Source organism: Lithobates pipiens, unplaced genomic scaffold, assembly GCF_037356315.1.
Source record: "Lithobates pipiens isolate NorthernLeopardFrog02 unplaced genomic scaffold, aLitPip1_a1.2 Scaffold_10, whole genome shotgun sequence".
Classification (NCBI taxonomy): domain Eukaryota; kingdom Metazoa; phylum Chordata; class Amphibia; order Anura; family Ranidae; genus Lithobates; species Lithobates pipiens.
This window is the reverse complement of record NW_027507686.1, coordinates 200390943-200417715: the sequence shown is the minus strand read 5'-3', so window position 1 is coordinate 200417715 and position 26773 is coordinate 200390943.

Genomic DNA, 26773 nt, shown 5'->3' with positions numbered 1-26773 from the left:
AAGACATTGCCACCAAATATGTACAACAGTGCCCTGAAGTCATATTTTCAGTTTTTAGTTCATCTCATCAGAAGCTAGTGTGATAGATAGTAGTAAATAGTCAAGGAAAGACTGTCAGATAAATACAGAATAAATATCAAACAAAGTAAAGTAGTGAGTGTACAGCTTGTATAACATTTAGGCTACTTTCACACTGAGGCGCTGGGCGCGCTGGCGGTAAAGCGGCGCTATATTTAGCGGCGCTTTACTGTCCTTTTAGTTGCGCTTTTCTGCCTCTAGCGGGGCAGTTTTAACCCCCGCTAGCGGCCGAAAAAGGGTTAAAACCGCCCGCAAAGATGGGTTTGGAGCGCTGCCCCATTGTTTTCAATGGGAAGGGGTGTTTTAGGAGCGGTAAATACACCGCTCCTACAGCGCTCCAAAGATGCAGCTTGCAGGACATTTTTCAGCGTCCTGCGAGCGCACCACGCCAGTGTGAAAGCCCTCGGGCTTTTACACTGGAGATACAGCAGCGGCTGTTTGAAGGCGCTTTGCAGGCGCTATTTTTAGCACTCTAGCGCCTGAAAAGAGCCTCAGTGTGAAAGGGGCCTTTGCCATTTTCCTTTTTCAGACCACAGGACATGTGGCAAGTCTTCGCCAAACTGTTTGCAGGCTTTCTTGTGCATCATCTTTAGAAGAGGCTTCCTTCTGGAAAAACAGCCATGCAGACAAATTCGATGCAGTGTGCGGCGTATGGTCTGAGCACTGACAGGCTGACCCGCCACCTCTTCAACTACTTCAGCAATGCTGGCAGCACTCATACGTCCATTTCCCAAAGACAACCTCTGGATATGACGCTGAACATGTGTACTAAACTTCTTTGGTCAACCATGGTAAGGCCTGTTCTGAGTGGAACCTGTCGTGTTAAACCACTGTATGGTCATCGCCACCATGCTGCAGCTTAGTTTCAGGGTCTTGGGAATCTTCTTAAAGCCTAGGCCATCTTTATATAGAGCAAAAATTCTTATTTTCAGATCCTGAGAGAGTTCTTTGCCATAAGGTGCCATGTTGAACTTCCAGTGACCAGTATGAGAAAGTGAGAGCGATTACACCAAATTTAACACACCTGCTTCCCCATTCCCACCTGAGACATTGTAACACTGAGTCACATGACATTGAGGAGGGAAAATCGCTAATTGGGCCCAATTTGGACATTTTCACTTAGGGATGTACTCACTTTTGTTGCCAGCGGTTTAGACATTAATGGCTGTGTGTTGAGTTATTTTAAGGGGACAGCAAATGTACACTGTTATACAAGCTGTATACTCACTACTCTACATTGTAGCAAAGTGTAATTTCTTAAAGCGGAGGTCCACCCTAAAGTGGACCTTCCGCTCATTGGAATTCTCCCCCCCTCCGGCGCCACAATTGCCACCTTTCAGGGGGGAGGGGGGTGCAGGTACCTGTACAGTACAGGTATCTTTACCCACTTCCGGCGTAGACTCTGCAGAAGGTACGCCCCTTTCCGCAGAATCTACGCCCCTTTCCGAAAGTCCCCCGCTGCCTGCTGGGAAACACACGGATCCCAGAGACAGCGGGGACCATCCTTATTGCACAGCTCGACTCGCGCATGCGCAGTAGGGAACCGGGAAATGAAGCCGAAAGGCTCCACTTTCTGATTCCCATACCCAAGATGGCGGCGGCAGCACCCGTGCCGACATCGTGGGCGCGCTGGTCGGGTAAGTGTCACTATTTTAAAAAGTCAGCAGCTGCAGTATTTGTAGCTGCTGGCTTTTTTTAAAAAAAATGGCGGAACTCCCGGCGGACTCCCGCTTTAAGTGTTGCCATACGAAAATATAGAATAAAATATTTACAAAAATGTGAGGGGTGTACTCACCTTTGTGATATACTGTATATGACCTATATACTCTAATGCCGCGTACACACGAGCGGACTGTATGGCGTACTTAGTCCGTCGAAACACATTTCAGTGGACAATCCGCTTGTGTGTGGGCTTCAGCTGACTTTTTCAGCGTGCAGTCCGGCGTACTAAGAATTTCGGATTTTTCAAAATTCTATCCGTCGTACTTTGGTTTCAGCGGACAATCCGCTCGTCAGTATGCTAGTTCGACGGACTAAGAATGGCGCATGCCCAGAAAGGATTTACACGGCGGAAGGGTGCTTTGCTGTGTCTTGGACTTCCTATTTCTAGTCCCGTCGTACGTGCTGTACACGTCATCGCGCAAGCTTTCGACGGACTGTTTGTGCATCCGTGTGTGGTCAAGTCCGTTCAGTCGAAAGTACGACGGACTGTCCGTCGGATTGTATGACGAACTAAGTACGTCATACAGTTCGCTCGTGTGTACGCGGCATTACAAAATGTTTGTCCTGTCAAAAATGTCTTTCTGAGTGTTTTTTTTTTTTATCAGTTCATTAACATGGTCCCTGTGAAGCTCATCAGATGCTGTCACAGGGTGGCCAAACCTTTCTCACACAATTCAGAAAGTCCCTCCATGCCTTTATTGCAACTTATGGCCCACATACAAATTGCTCACCCAAGTATCACTTTATACAGATTTTATATATTACAATAACTACTGCTGTCAGAAATGCAATCGCAATTCAATATACAGTATATATCCTATTAGAGACATTTTTTCATGATGTAAACCTTACTTGTACAATTTTGAAGTGCTGGCATCCCTAATTTGATATTTCTCCATTGGTTTGTTCAGGGAAATATTCCCCTTCCCATAAAGAAACAAAAACCGGAGAACTCTCTGAAATTCTTATGCTGCCATGTACAATACTCTCCAATATTTTTATGCATAATTTTGGAATTTGAAAATCACATTAAAGTTTATTCCTGGATGGAATACTTGTTTCTCTATTCTGTTTTTTGAACCATGCATAATATATGCTTTAATCAGTTTTCAGACAATTTGAGTCCATGGAGATCATTGCCGGTAAGAATATTCCCATCTAAGCCTATGTCTCCTTGTTTGCCTAATTAAATTCTTATGCTATTCCTTACAGTACATAGTTGCTGTAGTTGTGGGTTTATATGTTAAGTCATCACCCCGGGACATATATCAGGTTGCCAAAAGCTAATCTTGAACGAAGGCCTCATTTTGAAATGGAAACTTCACTACTCTTGTGCCAAACCAGTAGCAGAAATTGGGGAAATTAATGGAACTGCTCTTGATAATTCAGCAGACATTAGAGATCTTGAAGAATGGAAAATATTTGAGGAGATCCGCTGAACTGCCTGGGGCCTCATTTGTCTTCTTCGGGAAGCCATCAAAAAAATATATCATTCAGCAACAAAAGTGGAACGCTGAGTTCTTCCATTGAAATATATATTACAGACGACCTACATGCTGGTCTTGCAGGAGATAGGCTTGTTCACACTTGAAGTGGCCTGGATGATTCATGAGGAAATCCACAAGTAAAAACAAATCCCTGGGAGAGTTTAAAACCCCAACATCACATGAAGCAGTAAATTAAATGTGATGCATTTGTAATGCTGATCCCTGCTAACGCTAGGAGAAAGACTGAAAATACTTACTTTGCCACTTATAAAATGGCTTGTCTATATTTAAGCAGCCCCTCTAAATTATATATGCAATGTTAGTACACAATTCAGTGTCCCCTGCACTGCGTTATGTAGTACATCAGCACTGACTACGGATTAGCAGAATTGAGAGTTTTATTCTAGGGAAATTTGTATGAATTTCAGTAAATTTCACGCTTGAGGTGCATTTCCCCTTTGTGGTAAAATGCACTGGATCCAATGAAGAAGGTGAATTCAAAGTGGAAGTCACGTTGATGTGTAATCAAATGACTGACAGGTAGAGTATTTATGACAGAACAGACCCTATTGGTTTCTTCTTTCATAAATGCATCCTCCTGCCTGTCAACTGTCATGTTCACTGAGCCATGCATGCGCAGCTTAGCGAACATTTGCAGCCCTCGATCAGCCCCCGATCCGTACTTAGGTGATGTGACTCATGTGCGCATGCGCAGGACTGGCCTCATTGCAACCTGGCATATCAAGTGGCCGAAGGCACGGGACCCAGAAGGAAGACCGGGTGAAGATGGAAGCGCCGGGGGCCCACTGGATCGGTCCCAGCTCTGTGCTGGAGGACACCATATGACAGGAAAGTCTGCCATAATGTATTTATATGCTGTGCATAGATAGATAGATAGATATACTTATTGTCATTGTATACATACAACAACATTTTTCCGAGTACTCTTTACATCAGCAATAAAATACTTCTCAACAAAACCACACATACATACTCCTAGCACATGCCCACCTATAAATTTAAATATATCTAAATATAAAATGTTATTTAAAAACAAAATTAATTAACATTTTTTTTTAGAATTCCAATATAAAATTCCTAAAACACTGTACCTGATGGGATTATGGACAATACAGCCCTATGGAAAAAACTATGCTTTAAGTGATCAGTGTGCGGTTTAAGTGTCCTATATCTTTTCCCAGATGGCAATGGGATAAACACACTGTAACCTGGGTAGGTTGGATCAATACTAATAGCTTTTACCCGTTTTTTTTAATCGGCTGGCATAAGCTGTCCAAATTCGGTAACTGTTACTAGTAGATTATGCATAACCCACATGGGGGGGCCCTAAATGGTGGTTTAAAGAGCGCAATAGGCATTAACTATCTCTTCTTTTAACTATCTTGAACCTGTTCTTGTGCCCCCCCCTCAAAGAATTACTTTGTTTTTTCTTTCACAGGCAGAAGAAAACAGACAGTAAAAATAAAATAAAAAGTGACAGTATAAAATAATGGTGAAATACACAAAATGGGAAAAAAGCACACATATAAAGAATACAATATAAAAATTATACAAACTAAAGTGCTCCTAATGCACAAACTAAAAAAAAAGAAGAAAATTTCACCTAAACCTAACTTTTAATTTAAACCTAGATTTAAATGGCTCCAACGTCCCTTTTTGTAACTATAAACAAATAATAATTTTAAATAGCAATAACCAAATAAACTACTGTATACCAATAATTAACATAATAAATGTTGGTTACGAGAATGGGTTTTTGGTGCAAAAGGCTTGATCAAAGCCCCAGACACAAGGGGTGAATGTCGGGAGGCATCGGCCGGTTCAATGGAAACCAGCCGTTTTTTTGGCCTGTGTTTACTGCAGTCGGTCCAACAGAAGCCAGCCGTTCAGCTGACTTCTGTTGAAGGGGCATGATCGAAAAAGGTCCACTCACCGGCTCCTCATCAGCGCTTTCAGACAATGGCTGAGAGTGTTGACAGAAGTATTCAGGTGGGGGGCCCCTTGTAAGAACACAATAGAACAACAGGGGAGATTGCTGTACTAACATTGGATTGTTAGCATAGCAATTCTGACCTGAGCTGTCAGGTTTTTTTTCATTCAGCCCGCTGGGTTGAACGAAAAAAAGACTAATAGTCTGTATTAGGCATAAGATCCAGCCTTGTCCCTAGCCAAACCCCACCAGCTTGGGACAGCAAAATTGACCCTTTCTGACTTGCCAAGAGACCAGGCCAACCTTAAAGCTACTGACACAAAACTTCAAGATGGACACCCCACTTTTTGAACCCTCTCACTTTTTGACAGCCCCCCAAAGACCACTCAGTCTGTGGTGACAATCTCACATTATTCTGATTACATTGTCTGACAATAAAAAATGGGACAACTTTCTTTTGAGAATTTTTTGGAATGAACTCCCAGCAGCCCCAACAGATCCAACTCCTATGGCTTCTCCCTGCATCATAACCCTCAACCTCCAAGCAAGTCTACTGCACTGAACGCTTAATGCTTTCTTGGAGACTGTTCTTCATCTCGGGTCTGTCTTTTCATAAATAAGAACATCTTTTTGCAATCATGTTTGCAAATCCAAATGTTATGTCTGAAGGTAGTTTTAGACTGAGGCTTTAGTATTAAGTTGTACTGGCAAATATCACCTGAAAAAAGTAAGTCAGTAATTCATAAGCCATATATTAACTCAGCCACTGAGTAGGCTAAAATATCCAGATGTCCCAATGTTTAGTTATCGTGACCTCTGGTTTGTGATATGTGGGTTCATTTTTGAATAGCCCCAAACATGCACTGTTGTTTTAACCTAGCATTTATTGGGTTCTCTCTTATTTAATGTGCTAAAAATATTTTGGGTGCATTTGAAAGATTCTTCTGTGTTCTAATATAGAAGGAGGCTAAGAAAATATGCAGTATTTTCCACTGAGAAGAAGGTTTCTCTGTATTTATGCCTGCAATTCTAATCCCAGTGTCCTCTTAGTCTCATATGTTGCCCAGATAAGAGAAGAAAAGCAGCTTCTGCTTCTTCACCCGTGTTAACAATTTTGTCTTTACATGCTATGAAACAGTGGGAGATAAGATACTTAAGTCATATTGTGAGCAGAGGGTAATTATTTTTCATGCAAAAGACGTCAGTGTTGAGAAAGAGTTCTAGCACAAATATACTCTAAAATATAGATAAAACAGACTCATTTTCTAAATGATAGTAATGCTCTACTGGGTCTGGTTTGAGTGTCACGTCTGAAGATTCTTTCATTCACGTAAACTGGGAAATTCCATGCATGTCTCTAATTACAAGCAGCAAGAAGGATAGGAATAAAATGCTGCTGTCTAAATTCCCTAACATATAGGCAGGTGCAGCAGCAGAGGTCCCACCAGACCCAGCTGTATTCCTCTCCCCTATAGTAGATATGTTACAGCTCATTAGTAGACAAAAATTTATTTCCTGGGAAAAAAAATGTCACGCATAACTATGACTTAAAGTTTTAATTGTTCCGGCAATATCGAAATGTAACCCAAGTTCTTCCTTACCCCTGCTATAATATCTATCAGCATTCAATTTTGTTCTTTTGCCATGTCCCCGTAGCTAAAGAAACAGCTGTACTAATAATTGTGGCTTCATCACACCCTCAGAACTACATCGCCCAGTAGTCATTTGTCTACAATCATATGCAAATTAAATAAAAAAACAAGATTTTTACTTGCACATGGTTGGACGATATCTATACAGGGGCGGACTGACCATTCAGACACTCAGGCACTGCCCGAGGGCCCCATTTACACTAAGGGGCCACATCAGGGTTGCCAGCCTCAATAAAACCAGGGACAGTATGTAAAAATCTGTGTTTTTTTTGTTTTTTAAAAAGCTGCTCTGTCTCTCCAGTACCTTTTCAGTGTGTGTATGTGTATTCTGTGTGTGTATACTGTGTGTGTATATTGTATGTCTGTGTGTGTATACTGTATGTGTGTGTATACTGTGTGACCCCATAATCTATTGCCTGGGGTCCCCATAATCTTCTATTGCCTGGGGGCCCCATAATCTCCTATTGCCCGGGGGTCCCATAATCATCTCCTATTGCCCGGGGGCCCCATAATCTCCTATTGCCCGGGGGCCCCATTAGTTGTCAGTCCGCCTCTGTATCTATAAGCACAGCTTTGCCTCACTCACTTTAATTAGCAAAATTAAAATTTACTTTGCAAAGTCAAAAGTCATTTTTCTAAGTGATCAGCCTCTATCACTTTAGTAAATCAACCTAACTGTGTCAGCTGGTTCTTGTAAATGAAGGCAGTAATGCTGTTTTACTGGGGAAAAAAATTCAATGTATGCCTACTGTATGGAATGAGACAGAGTGAGGAGAGGACAGGTGGACTTCTGTAGTCCAGCAAAAATGGCTGATGACCCTTGCTTGAATTTCAGTACAGAAAGGGCACTGTGTTGCCAACCCAAACAAGGTGAACCAAGTAGGTTTTTCTTTATTTTGCCCAGAAATACATTTTAACTCTACTGATAGAGTTCAGTGAGATGAGAGGTGTGAACATAGGGTAAATATCACATACCTCTGTATGCATTTAAAGTCGGGAAGAGTTTTCCAGATTTTGCCATTTAGAATGAATGTTCTTGTCCTATGAGTGCCCATTAAAGTGGTTGTAAACCTCTTATTATACACAGGACATGCTGATCAATGGTTTCCAGCCAATGGTTGTCTGCCCCTGATCGACGAGGAGAGACACAGAACAGTGCTCTGCCTAGGTAAACAAGATTTTCTTTACCTGAAATGCAAAGAATAAAATCCATCGCATCCCTTAGTGAAAACAACACACATAATACACAAAAACACTAGCTAGGCACACATTTAACCCTTTGATCACCCTAGATGTATAACACCTTTCCAGCCAGTGTCATTAGTAGAATGACAATGCATATTTTTAGCACTGATCACTGTATTAGTGTCACCGGTTCCCACAAAGTGTCCAAAGTGACATTTAGTGTCAGACTGTCCACCGCAATATTGCAGTCCATCTATAAGTCACTGATTGTCACCATTACTAATATAGAAAAAAAAAGTATATATGCCATAGTTTGTAGACACTATGGGGGTTATTTACGAAAGGCAAATCCACTTTGCACTGCAAGTGCACTTGTAAGGGCAGTTGCTGTAGATCTGAGGGGAAGATCTGAAACGAGGGGAGGCTCTGCTGATTTTATCATACAATCATGTGCCAGCTAAAATGCTGTTTTTTATTTTCCTTGCATGTGCCCCTCGGATCTACAGCGACTTGCACTTCTAAGGGCACTTGTAGTGCAAAGTGAATTTGCCTTTCGTAAATAACCCCCTATAAATTTTTGGCCAAACCAATATATGCTTAATGCCATTTTTTTGTAGCAGGATATATATTGGCCTGAATTGATGAAGAAATTAGATTTTTTAACTTTTTTATTGGATTTGTTTTACAGCAAAAAAAAAAAAAAAAAAATGTTGTCTGTCTTTTTGACAGAGGTGATTAAATACCATCAAAAGAAAGCTCTATTCGTGGGAAAAAAGGACATAAATTTAATTTGGGTTTCGTGTTGCAGGACCACGCAATTGTTAGATAACGCAGAGCAATATAGCAAAAAATAGCCTGGTCATGAAGAGGGCGTGCATTTTTCGGAGGTTGAGTGGTTAAAGTGGTGAGGTAAGACCCAGATATGTAATTCATTGTTTTTATCCCTATTGTTTAAATGAGTTACAAGCTATAAGATAAAAAGCCTTCTGTGTGCAGCAGCCCACTGCAGCCCCCCTAATACTTACTTGAGCCCCTTCTCAATCCAGCAATGTCCACAAGTGCCTTGGCCATTCAGGACTCTCCCTCCTGATTGACCGAGGCCCAGCAGTGGTGCCATTGCCTCCCGCTGTTGTCAATCAAAGTCAGTTAGCCAAAGAGGAGAGACAAGGGAGCTGGGCCGAACCGCGGCTCTGTGTCTGAAGCGATACACAGAGCTCTGGCTCGGCTTGGGTGCCCCCATAGCAAGATGTTTGCTTTGGTGGCACTTAACTGGGGGGAGGGGCCAGGAGAGCAGAAGAGGGACCAGAGAAGAGGAGGATCTGGGCTGCTCTGTGCAAAACCACTACACAGGGTAGGTAGGTGTAACATGCTTGTTATTTAATATAGGGAAAAAACAAGACTTTAGTATCACTTTAATGACACATTTATAAAGAACTGAATCTGATATTTACCTAACATACCCTGCCGGTGACTCTTCCAAGTGCATGTGTTTTAAATGAGCCTAATTTACCACCAGTGAATGCTTGGTGAAAGTCATATTCACCGATTTAAAATATGCTATTTAGTATAAAAATAAAGAAACCCCAGCTTAGTACCTCATTGGCCCACTTTTGCTTTTAATTAACAATTTCTACATGTCATGGCAGTGACTCTGCAAAGCTCACCTAGCACCTTAGGGAGATGATTCATACTTCAGTGTATCATGCAAATTTCAAAGATGAATGTATGCTTCTGTCTGTTTACTGCAATCATTTTTGTTAAAAAGACAGATGTATTGTTAATTACTGGAAAAACTCTTGATCTGATGAATCTTGTATACAACTAAACATCCTGGCAGTACTGATGGAATCAGGATTCATCGCACGGACACAAATGTCTTCCATCAGTAACCGTCCAGTTCTAATGTTTCTTGGCCAACTGCAAATATACTTAGGTTTTCCAAAGGATACGCAAATTAACACGTGTGACTCTCTGCTGTCATATATTGCACAACCGAATAACTATAATAAAAAGAAAGGAGGGAGCAAACACCTAGTGCATTACCTTTAACGCTAAAGTCAATTTATTTAAATGCCAAAAACATACTCACAAACAAAAGAAATTTAAGCCCATCAAATCACAACTCTGACCAGCTCTGAGGAAGTAGGGCTTGTCTCCCGAAACATGTCAGTTTCCAACTATAGATAATGGGTATCACTAATGATGGAGTTATGATTTGATGGGCTTATATCTCTTCTCTTGTTTGTGAGTATGTTTTTGGCATTTTATTAAATTTACTTTAGTGTTGAAGGCAGTGGCGGCTGGTGAAGTTTTAAGATGGGGGGGCGCTAGACCACGCCCACCCTTTTGACCCATCCCACTTCTCATAAGCCCCACCCATTATAGAATCCACCAACTTCGTCCCCTGTAGTACATCATATACAAGGCTCTACATTATACACAGGGCTCTATACTTCATATACCAGGCTCTACATTATAGACAGGGCTCTGTACATCATATACCAGGCTCTACATTATACACAGGGCTCTGTACATCATATACCAGGCTCTACATTATACACAGGGCTCTGTACATCATATACCAGGCTCTACATTATACACCAGGTTCTAATGACACATCAATATGTCTGACAGCCCAGCCACACTCCTCGTTCACCAGAGAAAAAAAAACAGGAAACACAAAAAAGGTGCTCGGGAAACAGCAATAGGCAGAGGTCACCGCAGACAATGAAGTACAAGAAAGCCTTATAAAATAAAACAAATACAGTCATCACATTTAGTGACTGCAATAATGCAATATCTTACATGTTTGCCTTTGGTGGTGGGATCAGAGGGATGGTGATGATCAGAGACAGAAGGATGGAGGTGGGGTGGGGAGTTGGATCAGTGGTGGGTGGGATGGGATCAGGGACAGAGGGATGGATCAGGGACAGAGAGATGGTGGGTGGGATAGATCAGGGACAGAGAGATGGTGGGTGGGATAGATCAGGGACAGAGATATGGTTGGTGGGATGGATCAGGGACAGAAGGACGGTGGGTGGGATGGACCAGGGACAGACAGATGGTAGGTGGGATGGATCAGGGACAGAAGGACGGTGGGATGGATCAGGGACAGAGAGATGGTGGGTGGGATGGACCAGGGACAGAGAGATGGTGGGTGGGATGGACCAGGGACAGAGAGATGGTAGGTGGGATGGATCAGGGACAGAAGGACAGAGAGCTGGTGGGTGGGATGGATCAGGGATCAGGGACAGAGAGCTGGTGGGTGGGATGGATCAGGGATCAGGGACAGAGAGATGGTAGGTGGGATGGATCAGGGACAGAAGGATGGTGGGTGGGTGGGATGGATCAGGGATCAGGGACAGAGAGCTGGTGGGTGGGATGGATCAGGGATCAGGGACAGAGAGATGGTGGTTGGGATGAATCAGGGACAGAGGGATGGGTGGGTGGGGGGAGGCTTCATATGGGCTGTGTGTTTCACAAGAGCCTCCACTGCCTGAAACCATGGATCAAGTAAAAACCTGAGCTACATCACAACTGATTTGATGTAAATTTTATAATAACTTTAAATGTGTACTCGCTGAAAATACATTTTAGTTTCCTAAAAGCAATTATAAGTAAAATGTGACAAAATAATTCGTTTTTTAAAACGTACGTTTTTACATATAAATTTAGAGTTTTGGCATTGCTCATTTAAACAAGAACATTGTTCAATGCTAATGCCAGTAAATATTAGAAATGACAAGATTCTAAAATAAGAGTTTTACATGCAGCTTTGTATCTGCCAGAACAAACAGGAAACATTAGCTTGGATGACAAATAAAAAGTTAGGTTATTCCATTGCAGAGTAAATGTCCATTTAACCCTTCTAGAGTATAACTAGAATGAGATTTTTTCTAAAACTGCCCTCCTTATGCATATAGAGCAGGAAGGGGAGTACTACCAGACGTCACCGGATCCTGTGTATGTTATCAAATCTGGCTGAACACTCCTGACTAGAGAGTAATTGGTAAAGTTTTAGAATGCCCACAGGAAAATCATCAATTCATAGTCAATTATGATACAAAGGATGACCTCATTGGGCACAAGATGTCAGTTGGTAAATGTAAGTGAGAAAGAGAGAGAGAGAATTTAAGGACATCTGTCACTGAGATGGGGGAGGGTGCCTGGGAAGGACTGCCCCGGTTGTGCTATGTTCCTCTCCTCTGAACCTTAGCCAGCGGCAGACTGTGTCTCTCCTCCTGACACTGACACTGTCAGTTCCAGACTATTGCCGACAATCAAGAGTCCGTCATACCCTTTGAATGCAGAAGCCGCCTGGAGACAGGAAGCGGGAGCAACAGCCGGGGGGAGCTAAGATGACTAGCCTCTCTGTACGGAGATTGTTTCCTACTGCTGTGCGCACCTATATAACGTGTCATCTATTGCTAGGATGCTGGCGGTCCTAGCAACCAATGATTGCAAAGAAGATTGAGGGGGCAGAAGCGCAGCATGCAGGAATGCTCTGCTGACCAGAATCCTCACTGAGTGCAGTGTGTTAGAGCACACATTGCACCCACTGATGATACACTGAGTGAAGCCCAGTGCCGAAATATGCTGTACACCATAACAACCACAGTATAACATAATGCAATGTGCAACATGGCCAGAATATAATATCACACAGTATTCACATATAATATAGTGCTCCAATATGAAACAACAGAATATGAGATGGTGCTCACATTGCAACATAGAGCTCCAATACAAAACATTTCCATTAATAATCCATGGTGGTCCAGTGGATAAACCCTGCTCAATCCATAGAAGTAATCCCTGATGGTCTAGTGGAGGAAAAATATTAATACAAAATAAATAGGACTACTTATTGGTTTCTGGGCTTCTTTCTTAGTGACAGTATACACTGGGCAAACGCTCACTGTGGCAACACAGCAGCCATGCAGGCATCTGGGGATTTCTAATGACAGCCTAATGACTCTAATGACTGCTACTATCCTGTCTCTGACAGTAGGCTGCCAAACCGAGACACAGCAACATCAGTGGAGATAAACAGTCAGAAGCACTGACGATCAGCACTTGACAAAACACACAGCCCGTGAAGCCTCCCCCTCCATCCATCCTGTAGCTCTGCCCCCCTCCTGTGGAATTCCAGCAATGCATCTACGCTACGGTCTACCTTGTTTCATAGTGCACTCACTGCACTGGCACCGCAGTTCTCTCCTCTGCTCCTCCGCTCGGCGCACTGATCTGACGAAGACCGGAAGTGACTAACTAGTCTGTCACTCAAGTCCATAGCAGGCGCCGGGCGGATGCAGATCGGCATTTGTACTTGCGCCACAAGGCGGGTTAAAACCCCGCAAATGAAGCGCCGCGTCTGCAATCTTGTGATTGCGTTGACGTGGCACTTCGCATATTGCACTGTGTCCAGCGCTGCACTGTGTCCGGCGCTCGTACACAGTGCACTTAAGGACTTTTTTTCATTTTTTTTTTTTTAAAGGGCCATTTCAAAAAAAAAAAATTTTTTTTTTTTCAATTTTTTTTTTTTTTTTTTGTGACTGCCTGGAGGGGGGGGGCGGCGCCCGGGCGCCCCCTATGGACGGGCCGCCACTGGAAGGTAATGCACTAGGCGCTGGCACCCTCCTTTCCCAAAGAGAGCAGCACCACCTGCAATATTGTCACACCGTTGGATGTGAGAATTTGTGAGCGTGTGACTATGATTTAATTGCACAACCAAATCCCTAACTAGCTTGTTTTATTCAGTGTCTTCTGCAGCTCTTGAAGAACAGAACAGAACTTGAACCTAATTAGCAATTGAACATTTCAAAAGAATGTGGACATGGGGCTTTGGGTAAGTATTGCCTTTCTCCCCATACAGGTTTACGGGTAAGCAAAAACAGCAATGCTGCTTCCCCATATGTATATTAAGTATATACAAGGATTATAGGGCAGTAGTAACCCAATATAGGGTCTTCAAAATATAAGAGGAAAGGTTCTGATGGTGGGTCTCCAGTCTTTGGGAATCCTTGAGCCATCTTTGTTTTTATTTAATTTTTTTGGGTTGTTTATCCAATTAATCCCCAAAAAGTGTTTCACAGCTCCAGTCATCAAGTATCCCAACTAAAATACTAATACTTAATACCTTAGTCAGTGATCACAATTAAATTACTCATATGTGGTACATGGGGACTGGAGTTTAGAAGCACTACTCTAAGCCCTTGTACACACGGTCGGAGATTCCGACAACCAAATCCGTTGCATTTTGTCCGACGGATTTTCTTCGAAACTGTTGCATACACAAGGTCGGACAAAGTTGTCGGAAAATCCGACGTGATGACGTCATTTCGTTACGACGGGACTACGTTCACGCTAGTAGCCAATAGCTTTGGTGTAGGAATTTGATCTGAGCATGCGTGGCACTTTGTCCGATCCGAATTCTCTACACATGATCGGAGTATGTCCGATCGGAGCATTTTGTCTGAAAATTTTACCAACAAGTTGGAAAACTTGGTCCGTCGGATACTCCAACGGAAACAGTCCGATGTAGACCACACACAGTCAGAATATCCGACAAAACACTCCGATCGGACACATTCCGTCGGAATCTCCGACCGTGTGTACAAGTGCTTAGATACTCAGGCTCTATGCTATGTTAGAGTGATTTATAGTATGTATGCATGGGTAACAAAAGATGCACTGTCTAAAAGCAGCTGTCACATAAGACAACACTATTTATGATAAGTTTTCTTTTTATTTTCCCTGGATTGAAATATGACTTAAATTAGCAGACCCATCCACAGCTGTCTGATAGCTCAAAGCCTTCCGACCAGTAGGATTCAGCTTGGCTCTGACTACTGTGATTCTTGCCGCTGGTATTGGGCCAGGCAGTAACAGAACCTGCTGGGCTGGGGAGGTTTCCTGGAGCAAGATCTACAATAACACAACAGAAAAGGTCCCAAAGGCAAAATGTATGATAAATTGACAATACTCAAGGGTAGAAGAGATATGGAAAGTAAATGTAAACAAGAAAAAAAAAATACACCTGTTATAATAAAAAAAAAAATACAGGCAATAAAATAAAATAGCTAATACATAAAAAAGCATCCTTATACTGTACATGTTATTCCGAAAGTCAAACTGAATACAATTTAGATTTGTGCCAATGAGCTGAGGAGCTGAGGAGGATCAGGGAACTGTAAATAGTAGACCAGTGGTCAGGGTAGGTTTTCTCATAATTTCTCCTAGACAACCATTTATCGGTGGGGATTGAGGTCCTCAGCTGTCTTGAAATCATAGACTTTCCATTTTATTAAAATTATTTAAAATAGTTCCAAAGCCAAGACATTTTTACCATAACGCATTCTCTGCAAGGTAAAAAAAGTTTCAGTAATACTATTGCCCTCTTTACCCCCCTAAATACTTACTAGTCCTCACTCGAACCAGCACTGTGCCTGTCTGTAGTAGTTCTCTCTGATCTCACAGGCTTTACTGAGGCAGTTCTGTCAATCAAATTCTGTGAGGAGGGGGCGGGTCAAGCCACACTGTCTGTGTCTATCGACACACACAGCCTGGCTTAAAAATGAGCCTGCACATCTGCCCCCATAGCAAGTGCAGACACAGAAGAGGAGCAACAGAAAGTGCCAGTGGGGCAATCCAGAAGAGAAGGGTTGGGGTCACTCTGTGCAGTACCATTACACAGAGTAAGCTAATTTAAAATGTTTGTTAGTTTAATTTAGAACAAAATTATTCCTACAACCACTTTACAAGTGAACCATTGTTTTGCTCATGGGGGGCAAAGCAAAATCCCAATAAAAAAATCACAATAATGCAGACCTCCTCAGCAAAATATATGTACCTTCCTTTTGCTTCCCCCTACTTCAAAGGAACATCATATATATGTTGGGAGTATATGGAGGATTAAAGTACACCTGTTTCTTTGCCCTGAATAGGCAAAACGAATGCCGTGTACACACGATCGGTTTTCCCATCAGGATAAACTCTGAAGGTTTTTCTGACGGAGTTCCACTGAAACTGTCGTGCGTACACACGATTACACCAAAGTCCGATCGTTAAGAACGTGGTAGCGTACAGCATGTATGACGGGACTAGAAAAAGGAAGTTCAATAGCCATTAGCCAGTAGCTAAAGTTTCATATTTGCTTCAGAGCATACGTTGTTTTTGTTCCATCGGAACAGCATACAGACGAGCGGTTTTCCAGATAAGAATTGCTTCCATCGGAAATATTTAAGACACGTTCTATTTCTAGGTCAGTCAGAATTTTCATAAAAGAAAGTCCGATGAGGCATACACACAATCGGAATATACGATGAAAAACTTCCGTCTGACTTTTTCTGTCGGACATTCCGCTCGTGTGTACGCATTAAGGTTTTCTTTAATATAAAATGCTGGATACATGTACACACAAAAAAAGAGAGGATTACGACACCTAAAAAAACAAAGTTCCCACTTGCAAGGGGACTTTACATATACCTAACAATGGGAAAAATAGAAAAAAACAATAATAAATAAAAAAAAAAATTTCTTCATCCGATTAAAAATAGAGCCATCTCTTAATAAAAACATGTCATATGAAATTCTGGTTGCATCATACAGTTGTCATAAAGTACAAAAATATATAACAAGCGTGTAGAATCAATGCGTTTCACAACATCTGCTTCCTCGGGATCCACGCTTGAAGATTGATGGCTCAACACACTGAGCAACTAAGAAAAAAATATTTACATACCGTATAAACAAATATAAAAAATATTGCAAATTGCCTGGGGGAGAGAAGAAAAAAAAGGGTGGGGGAGGGGCGGAAAGGGAAGAAAAAGGGGAAACAGGGAGGGAAAGCGATGAAAGAAGAACCAGAGAGGGACACTCCACGGGGGGGGGGGGGGGGGACACTAAAAACTTGGGTCAAAGTCAGGGATATGCATGGACACTGTAAAAAAAATGTAAACTCACCTACTCCACATAAGCCCACAATACTGTATATAATGGTTCATCACGGATAACCCACAAAAGCATACACACAGATAGAGAGTCCCCCAGTCAAAAACCCATGGGAAACAAAACAGCATGCAGGTGGAAAATATATGGATCTGAAAAAAAAAATAGAATAAACATATATTACAAGCTGACATGATAGAAGTGCAACAGGGTTGTATTTTATTTGATATAGTATCATTAGTAAGTGTATTTATTGGCATGCAGTGATTTCTGTTGTACTATTTTTACTATATCAAATAAGATACAACCCTGTTGGTGTTATTATGATCAATTAGCGATGTTCTAGTCATTTCAGATGCCCCTAGGTGGTCATTATAGTAATAATTAGGGTATTAATGTTCATATATATATATATATATATATATATATATATATATATATATTTCTTTATGATGTTACGTACGCCCCCAGGGTGACCTGAATTGTCTCCTTTGCCTTAGCTGTGCTTTTTTGGAGCTGGCCGCCTCAATTGTCAGCTGTCATAACCTATTTTTGCTATATTATAATTTTTGTTATATTTGTCTTATTTTGTTTTTATGATATAGTTATGTATTACGAATTATGCAATTTTATTTCTACTTTTTTGGATAGCCCCAATTGTCTATGCTCCTGAAGAAGCGTGAGTGCACGTGCAAATTGTTGAGTTGTTTCTGATACTTTGAATGTCAACATCATACCGCATTGCTATGTTTCAACCTCACTCTTGGACCTATCATTACTGTATGGAATGACGATTATGCACGTCCTTAGGTTATCTTGTAGCTATGTGATTGTATACGGTAGCGGTAATCTTTGATTATATTTATACCTATTAATTGTGGTAATATTAAAAAAAAAATGATCTAAATTTTAATATTTTTATATGCTTTTCTAATAAATATTTAGTAAAAATGTATTATTGTGTTACTGTGCCTAAAAAGTACGAAGTCCTCCCTTCTAGTTTCATTCAAATATTACCCATAGAGCAAGGCATATTGCAGGTTCTGACCCATATAAAATGCTGGATAGATGTTCCACTATTCTTTACTAGGACACGTGTGGAACCCTACTACCTTTGTACCTAGAGGGCCAATAATTCATAACAAGATTTTTAGTTTTTCAATTTTTTAAAGAAAATGTTTACATAAAAACATGACTAAGCTGAGCACCTTAAAATAGATTTTATATAACATGGCTCTATAAGGGGTATCTAGGGACCAAACTTACCTTTTCTCATGCCAGGTCTCCTCCTTTCCTTTTTTAGGGTCACAACTTTATACCATCACTGTCTAGTTAGGGCAGTATTTTCAATCATTTTGTCAATCAATTCAATTCTAGCCATTTGTAGGGCTAATAAACAAGTTATTGTCAATCAAAAAGCATATGAAGCTGGGAACTGGCTTTGGATACATGAACCGATGCCAAAATATAAATAAATACGTTTATGCTGTTATACTAAAAGTCCACCCTTTTATATATAGGGTGTTTGGTTAGCCATTCCTTCAAATAATTGGCTCTTTTGACTTAGCTGACAAGGGGCAAAGGCTGCATTGTAGATTGTTCCTTATTCTGATGGAAAACCTGCAACATTTTCAGCCAAGGCTGAACAGTTGGGAGGGCACAGGGGAGGTTGGGGAATTTGGTTGGGGAATTTGTAGGACATGAGCAGACCACCAGACATCGCTTCAAGTTCCTTCCATTCCAATTCTTCTGTTCCAAACCAAACTGCAAACCTTGCATTTTGTTATAATCATCTCATACACGTAGAAAATACCAAATGTTTAAAGACAATAGCTAAGAAATGGCTGAATAGCAGTGTGTTACAAGCCAACATTATTGCTTGGCTTTGATAAATCACTGATAAATATATGAGAGCTCAGGGACTACACTTATAAATCCTGAAAGAATCAAAGAGAGGAAAACCAGAATGGAAAAATTAATTGCAAACAGATTTATAGGAGTAACACAGTAACATTCATTGTTGGATGTAGAGCAGTGCAGGCTTTTCCATAATAATGTCTGCTTTTTTTCATTGAAGGTCTTAAAATAAGTTTTAAAATGTTTAAGCAGAAAACCATTGAGGCAATTTTAGAGTTTTTTGTGTGTTTGTTTGTGCGTTTTTATGTGTGACTTTTAGTACAGGAGCAGAATTGTATGTTTTTGGCCACATATATTTTTGAATTGGAGTGCCTGAAAAATACATAAAAATTAACTTTTCATATACTTGGGGCAAAAAATTACCAATTCTGACCCAAAAGAAGCGCATGCACTTTTTCAAGCATAATAGGCAACAAATTACACGTGTGCTCAGGTGTAAACGGGTTGAGAATAATAGTCTGAATTCAACTTGAGCGCTTCAAGAATCATGCAAGAATCATGCAGGTATGAATGTGGCCTAAATGGGCAAATAAAGATGGACAGTCCCTGACCACTACCCTTCAACAGTTTTTTTCAGACTTGGGTGATCTAACCACTAGTGCCACTGTCACCAGTGCCACTAGATACATAATGGCCCACATAACATAATACAGCTGTTATTACCAGCTCTCTAGCTGCACATTTAAATGTCTCCCTTATCATTTTTTTTATTATTGTTAACATATTTAACACGTTTTTATTCTTTTTTATCAAGCCCTTTATGTGATAGCATGGGTATGCACAGATCCTCCACAGCAGCCAGGGAATGACACTTCTGAACCCAAAAGTGATTAAAAACTTGTCACTTCCTGGTTCATAAGTCACAGAGGAGATTGAGAAAAGGATGTTCCCTGAGCTCCTTCTGATCTTCATCTTTGCTATGTTTTCTATGGTTCTGGCTCCTCATAGGAGAGCCCTGGACCCAGTGGGTAGCAGTGGCAAAGAGAGTGGGGTGGGGGGGGTCACCTTTGTCAGTGCAGTAAAAGCAATCAGGTGGGTTTACAGACACCGATATAACATTTACTGAAAATCAGGGAACTGGCTGAAAAAAATTATATCAAACTCATAGCTGCAGCACTGATTGAGTATAAATTATATCACAGATAAGACTGAGGTAAATGTTTGTCTGTTGCCATACATGTACAGATCTAGTATTTTTCTAAATTCCTTCTTTTACTTTGGTGTGATGTCTAGAAGGCAGTAGGTTATAGTCATTCTGGATGTTTATCTCAGTCAATGTTACTGAGCAGTTTGTTATATTCTTTTGCCAGATGCTGTTGGGCATGCTCCAGCAATCTGTGCATAGCGTTAACTGTTATGTCGGATTTTCCAGCGGAAAATGTGCGATCGGATCTTGTTTTCGGAAAATCCAATAGTGTGTGGGCTCCATCTGACTTTTTCTGTCGGAATTTCCAACACAAAAAAGTTTGAGAGCAGGATCTAAAATTTTCTGACCACAAAATCCGATCGTTTAAATTCTGATCATGTGTAGAAAATTCTGAAGGACAAAGTGCCATGCATGCTCAGAATAAATTACGAGATGAAAGCTATTGGCTACTGCCCTCTTTATAGTCCCATCGTACGTGTTCTACGTCACCGCATTCTGAACGATCAGATTTTCCGACAACATTGTGCGACCGTGTGTATGTAAGACAAGTTTGGGCCAAAATCTGTTGGAAAAAATCAGACGGATTTTGTAGGAATTCCGACCGTGTGTACAGGGCATTAGTGTTAAAGCCCAACTCCAGAATATTAGCAACCCCTCGCCTACCCTCCTCCTTTAACTATCTGCTAATCTATACAAATGGCCATTTAACTTACCTGAAGCCACAGTTCCTTCTCTCTTATTTCCTAGGGGTTCTTTTTTTAAGTGTCCACATCACTGTCAACATGATGTGGACATCTCCTATTAGTGGAGGGGTGAAACTTGCAGTGGTCGGGGCACCTATCATGACTCAAGAAGAAAATAACATGAATGGAAAAATGCCTGGTCCCCAGAGCAGAAAATGATCCTGGCTCATAGAGAAAATTGTGACTGTTTGGAATCAAGACTGAGGAGTAAGGTAAATGATGCACAATGCATTATTTCATTTAATGTTTGCCAGGAGTTGGGTTTTAAAGCAGACCAACCATAGAACTGGAGGGTCTCCATTCTCGCAAACACTCCACTGTCCAAACAAGATTAACTGCAAACAAAACGTTATAAATAGAAATTTTACAAATAAAAAAAAAATACACTGTTGTCTTTTGTTCCGCATTACTATGCATCCAGAAGCATGGGCATCCGCAGGTAGGGGCAAGGGGGGTCAAGTGCCCCCCCCTCCCCCGGAATCAGGGATCAGATTTTAAATTCAGCACAGTTGCATCTCTATCGGGGTGTGGGAAGCCCGCACCCAGGTGCCGTCCGCCAGTGGGGTAACACCATCAAGGTGCTGTCAAGCCCCCCCATCAGTGTAGTGTGACTTCGGGCTCTTTTCCCTGCTCAGTCCAACAGAGAACTCAGCGCCACTGTGACAGGAGAAAGGCTTGCTGTGGGCTATCAAATGTTTCCACCACTCGCCCCCCCCTTTCTCCTGTCAGGGACAAGAGACGGCGGCTCTCACCAGGTTCCCCGCCCAGCTTTCTGCCAGAGAAACACACTGCCCAGTGCCACCAGAGAGCGAAACACTGCCCAGTGCCACCAGAGAGAGAAAAATTGAGCCACTACCAGGGTACAGACATGCTACACTACTGACCAGAGTCGCCCCAGGGGAACCCAGAGTGAGCGATCATCCAGCCAGAAGGATCACTGCTGTCGTTACGTGGGGTCTGGTAAGAGGGACTGTTGGCCATTATCCATTACTTATCCTAGAGACTGTACTATGTCTGCAGTCTCTGACCATGATAATGTGATCATGACATTGTCGAAAAGGGGCGGTGCATGGGTGACCCTAAAATGATGCCCCCCCTGAAAAAAGTTCTGCGGACGCCCATGTCCAGAAGGCAGGGATGATAACTTCTGATGATTTTGGGAGGTGCGGGTGATGTTACCAAGCTTTACTGCTGCTTCCTGGGAACTTGGAACCCCACAAGAATGCAATGGGCCAGGGTCTTTTTAGCAGAACTTTGAGTGCTCAGCTAGCCTAAGAGGCAGGGCCAGATTAAGAGGATTTTGGTGGGGCTTTTTATAAAAATAAATAAATAAATATACAAACAATTTTTTGTTATAACAAATTTAATTAAATAGAGAGAGGGAGGATGAGAGAGAAATAAAGGGGATGAGAGAGGGGTGAAAGGTAAGGGAGGGAGGATAATTGAGAGAGAGGATGCGCATGAGCATACGTGGGAGTGACAGCAACGCAGCTTGGCCAAGGCAAGTAACAGAAGGCAAAGAAACCCAGAAGGAAGATGGGGTGAAGATGGAAGCACCTGGGACCCACCGGATTGATCACAGCACAGAGCTGGAGCGCTGGAGGGCTCAGTCTGACAGGTAAGTGTACCCTAATGTGCTAATATGCTATGCATACTTGTACATTATGGCATAACCTACCTCAGGGCCTCTAAAAAGTAGTAATGTTAGGGAAGTATACTACCGCTTTAATATCACAGGATCCCAGGAGCCTCTCATGGGGCCCCTACTGACCCAGTGGCCCTTGGGCAGTACCAAAGTGCATAGTTGCCAACATTTCAAAAATATTTTCAGGGACACTTTTTTATACCAGTGGTATATTTAGCATTGCTGACATCCCCTATGTTCCTCTATACATAACAATAGTAATCACAAAATGAAATGAGTACTAATAATGGGCAGAACAAATATGAGGACTGAAAAATTCCCTTTAGTTGAACTAACAAAAGTGTGCCCATTCTAGAGCTGGTAACATTGAGGATATTCAATATAATATTAAAGAACTGTTTTTGGGGGTAAGAGGCATAGGGGAGGAGTATGGATGGTAAAAAAGTGGGAAGTATGTGCAGATGAGGGAGAGGAATGTGGAGGGTATAACAGTGGGCACTATGTATAGGAGAGAAGTGTAGAGGGTATGACAGTGGGGCTTATGTATAGGAGAGAAGTGTGGAGGTTATGACAGTGGGCACTATGTACAGGAGAGGAATGTGGAGGGTATAACAGTGGGCACTATGTACAGGAGAGGAGTGTGGAGGGTATGGCAGTGGGTACTATGTACAGGAAAGGAGTGTGGGGGTATGACACTGGGCAGTATGGACAGCATAGGAGTGTGGAGGGTATGGCAGTGGGCACTATCTACAGGAGAGGAGTGTGGGGGGTATGACAGTGGGCAGTATGCACAGCAGAGGAGTGTGGAGGATTGACAGTGGGCACTATATACAGGAGAGGAGCGTGGAGGGTATGCCAGTGGGCAGTATGTACAGGAGAGGAGTGTGAAGGGTATGATGGGGCAGTATGTACAGAAGAGGTGTGTGGAGGTTATGATAGGGACAGAATGTACAGGAGAGGAGTGTGGAAGGTATTATGTGGGTAGTATGTAAAGGAGAGGAGCATGGAGAGAAAGACAGTTGGCAGTATGTACAGGAGAGGAGTGTGGAAGGTATTATGGGGCATTATATACAGGAGAGGGGTGTGGAGAATAGACAGTGGGCAGTATGTACAGGAGAGGAGTGTAGATGGTATGACAGTTGGTAGTATGTACAGGAGAGGAGTGTGGAGGGTATGATGGGGCAGTATGTACAGGAGAGAAGTGTGGAGGGTATGACAGTGGGCAGTATGTACAGGAGAGGCGTGTGGACAGTATGATAGTGGGCAGTATGAACAGGAGAGGAATGTGGAGGGTATGACAGTGAGCAGTATGTACAGGAGAGGAGTGTGGAGGATATGACAGTGAGCAGTATGTACGGGAGAGGAATGTGGAGGGTATGACAGGGGGCACTATGTACAGGAGAGAAGTGTATGACAGTGGGCAGTATGTACAGGAGAGGATTGTGGGGGGCATGACAGGGGGTACTATGTATAGGAGAGAAGTGTGCAGGGTATGACAGTGGGCACTAAGTATATGAGAGAAGTGTGGAAGGTATGACAGTGGGCAATATATATAGGAGAGAAGTGTATGACAGTGGGCACTATGTATAGCAGAAAAAGTGTGTAGAGTATGACAGTGAGCAGTATGTACAGGAGAGGAGTATGGAGGGTATGACAGCGGGGACTATGTACAAGTGAGGAGAATGAAGGAATCTGGGAAGGAAAAATGTAAAGGTTTGTGGAAAGATGTTTCGGGACTGTGTTGTGGTTAAGCGGGCCATACATGGATTGAAATGAAGTCAATTAAGCAGAAACCAGCCATAGTCGATCTATGTATGGGCTGGCTGGTTGTACACAAGTTAATCTATTAATCGACTTGAGTCAGGTTTTTCACAAAAGAACCAGTGCTGCCAGCAATAGTTAGCAACACTGATCTTTGTATTCTGTGGGTAGGGAAGGCTCCCCACTGGCAGAATACAATAACACTGCGGGAGCAATTCCCCCATCCACTGGACAGCAGGTGAGAGGGTGTTTGGGTACAAGCTGGAAAGAGAGGTCTGTCAGCAGGGGGGTGTGAGGTGCTGCCTGCAGTGCTGCCTGTCAAACTCTGCAGGCTCCAAGAAGTCCATTGAGCTCAGTGCCTCTGACAAGAAGTGAGGAGAGGCACTTTGTGAACCCTGGTGGCCCGAACCACAACCCTCAAAGTCGATCTTTTTTTTTTTTGTGATTTTTTTTTTTTGGCAAGCGGGTAAGGTAAGGGGCCTGGAGATGCAGCTCCAATAGCCCCTATGTTAATCCGGCCCTGCTAAGAGGCACCTACACATCTCAGGAGCATCATACCCATCACGCAGGTGACTATTTTTTTTTTCCTTTGTGAAATATTTATTTTTAAAAGTTTTTGTTTTATAGCAAATTTTGTTTGAATGGCGGAGGCTGGCAAAAAAAATGTAACCTTTTCATTGAACCATAAAGTTCCCAAACACTCTAAGGCCTACAACATACTAGTACTCATTGAGGAAATAAATAGGATGCAATGGGACCCTCTTGTTTCTTTATAGGTTTGCTTTATAGTATTGTTGTTGTCACCCAATCTACGTTGTATCTTTGTTTCATTCCTCAGGCCCTGATGAAAGGGGCAAAGCTTCATCACCTAAAACACATTCCCTCTCAAGCGTCTCTTCTCCAGAGAGAATAAGTTCAGTGTTCGCAACCTATCCTCCAGACCTTTTATTAGCTTTGTTGCCCTTCTCTGTACTCGCTCCATTTCCAGTACATCCTTCCTGAGGACTGGTGCCCAGAACTGGACAGCATACTCCAGGTGTGGCTGGACCAGAGTCTTGTCAGGACCTACTCTTCCTATGCCCCAAATCATTGTGCCAATGCAGGCTTTACACTGCTACTGAAATGCCAACTTTGACTTATTGTCAAAATTAAATAGCTAACTCCTTCATTTGTATCTCTAATCAATCTTCTTTCATACTGATGATGATGATGATGCCTGTCACAGGAAGGGCAGTGAAGTCCTTGATAGGCAGGCTTTGCCAGATAGCCTGGCTCCACCTTCCCTATGCTACAAGAAAGGCAAAATGGTGGCACCCATTGGGAGAATAACTGAACTGGGTCTAGGAGAACACCCTGGAGCAAAAGGTTTTGTTCGCTGATGATGGACCAATACAGTACATTGGTTTTACTTTGAACAATTCATATTTCCCAGCAGTTTGTAAACATTGGCAAAGAAAAGGGTTGCTTTAACCCAATCATCCCCCATATACACCCCCACTAAAGTGTTCTGAGATTAGCCAGTTCTTTTATTTGCAGAATCTTGGAGGATTTGTTGTCCGGTATAATTTGTTTTAGAAGAACTGGCAACTAATGAGGACTTGCTCCCATATACCTATTCTGTTGTATTAGTAGCTTTATAGTAATTACTCATGAGGACCTCCCTAGTTGTTAAGTAATGCTATTTTTACTGTAAAAGTCTTATTATTGCAGTTACAGTTATACAATATACAGCAGGGTATGTGTTTTCCTAAAATAATTACCTTGACTTTTGTGTTATTAGTAGAGCTTTGGATGATGACGAATACAAATGTCTAGGAATTAACTAGCTGCTTTGTTTAGAAGAGTTTGTTTGTTTTTTCATCTTTGTAAGACTTCAAACCAGACTTTAATCACATGAATAATTGGCAGAATTCAACTCCGAAGAGGCCGAATGTTCCATAGTAATGTTTTCATGCCTGCCATGGAGCCGCAGAAATGCCTTCCGCTCAAAAAGGTTTAAATAATAATAATAGTAATAAATACAATTTTTGTTTACTATGATAAAACTGTATTTACCATATTTAGACAATCATACACTTTTGGCTATAGAAGGTCATACATTACAGAAATCGGTGGTTGTTCACTGTCATATTTTGTGTTGCAGTTATTCTAAACAAGTATATAACTGGCATTGTATCAGTTTATTTTATTTTTATATAATGCTTATACTGGGGCTTCATGTTCCTTTTTTTTTTTTTTTTTTTAACTAAAATCTTTGGTTTACATATAAGTATATATATAGTCATTTAATTCATGACATAAAATTCCCAGAGTACAATCTAATAGGCCATCATCCGTGATATGCATACAATGGAAAAATAAAATAATCTGACTATATTGAACAGACAAGCAATACAAGAAATATATAAAAACAATATTTATATTTTTCAATTAATTTAAAATATCATACAAAGATGTATGCATACACTTTAACAAACAAATATGTTTTTACATGTGATAATAGATAAATAGCATTATATACAATATAGATGTAACA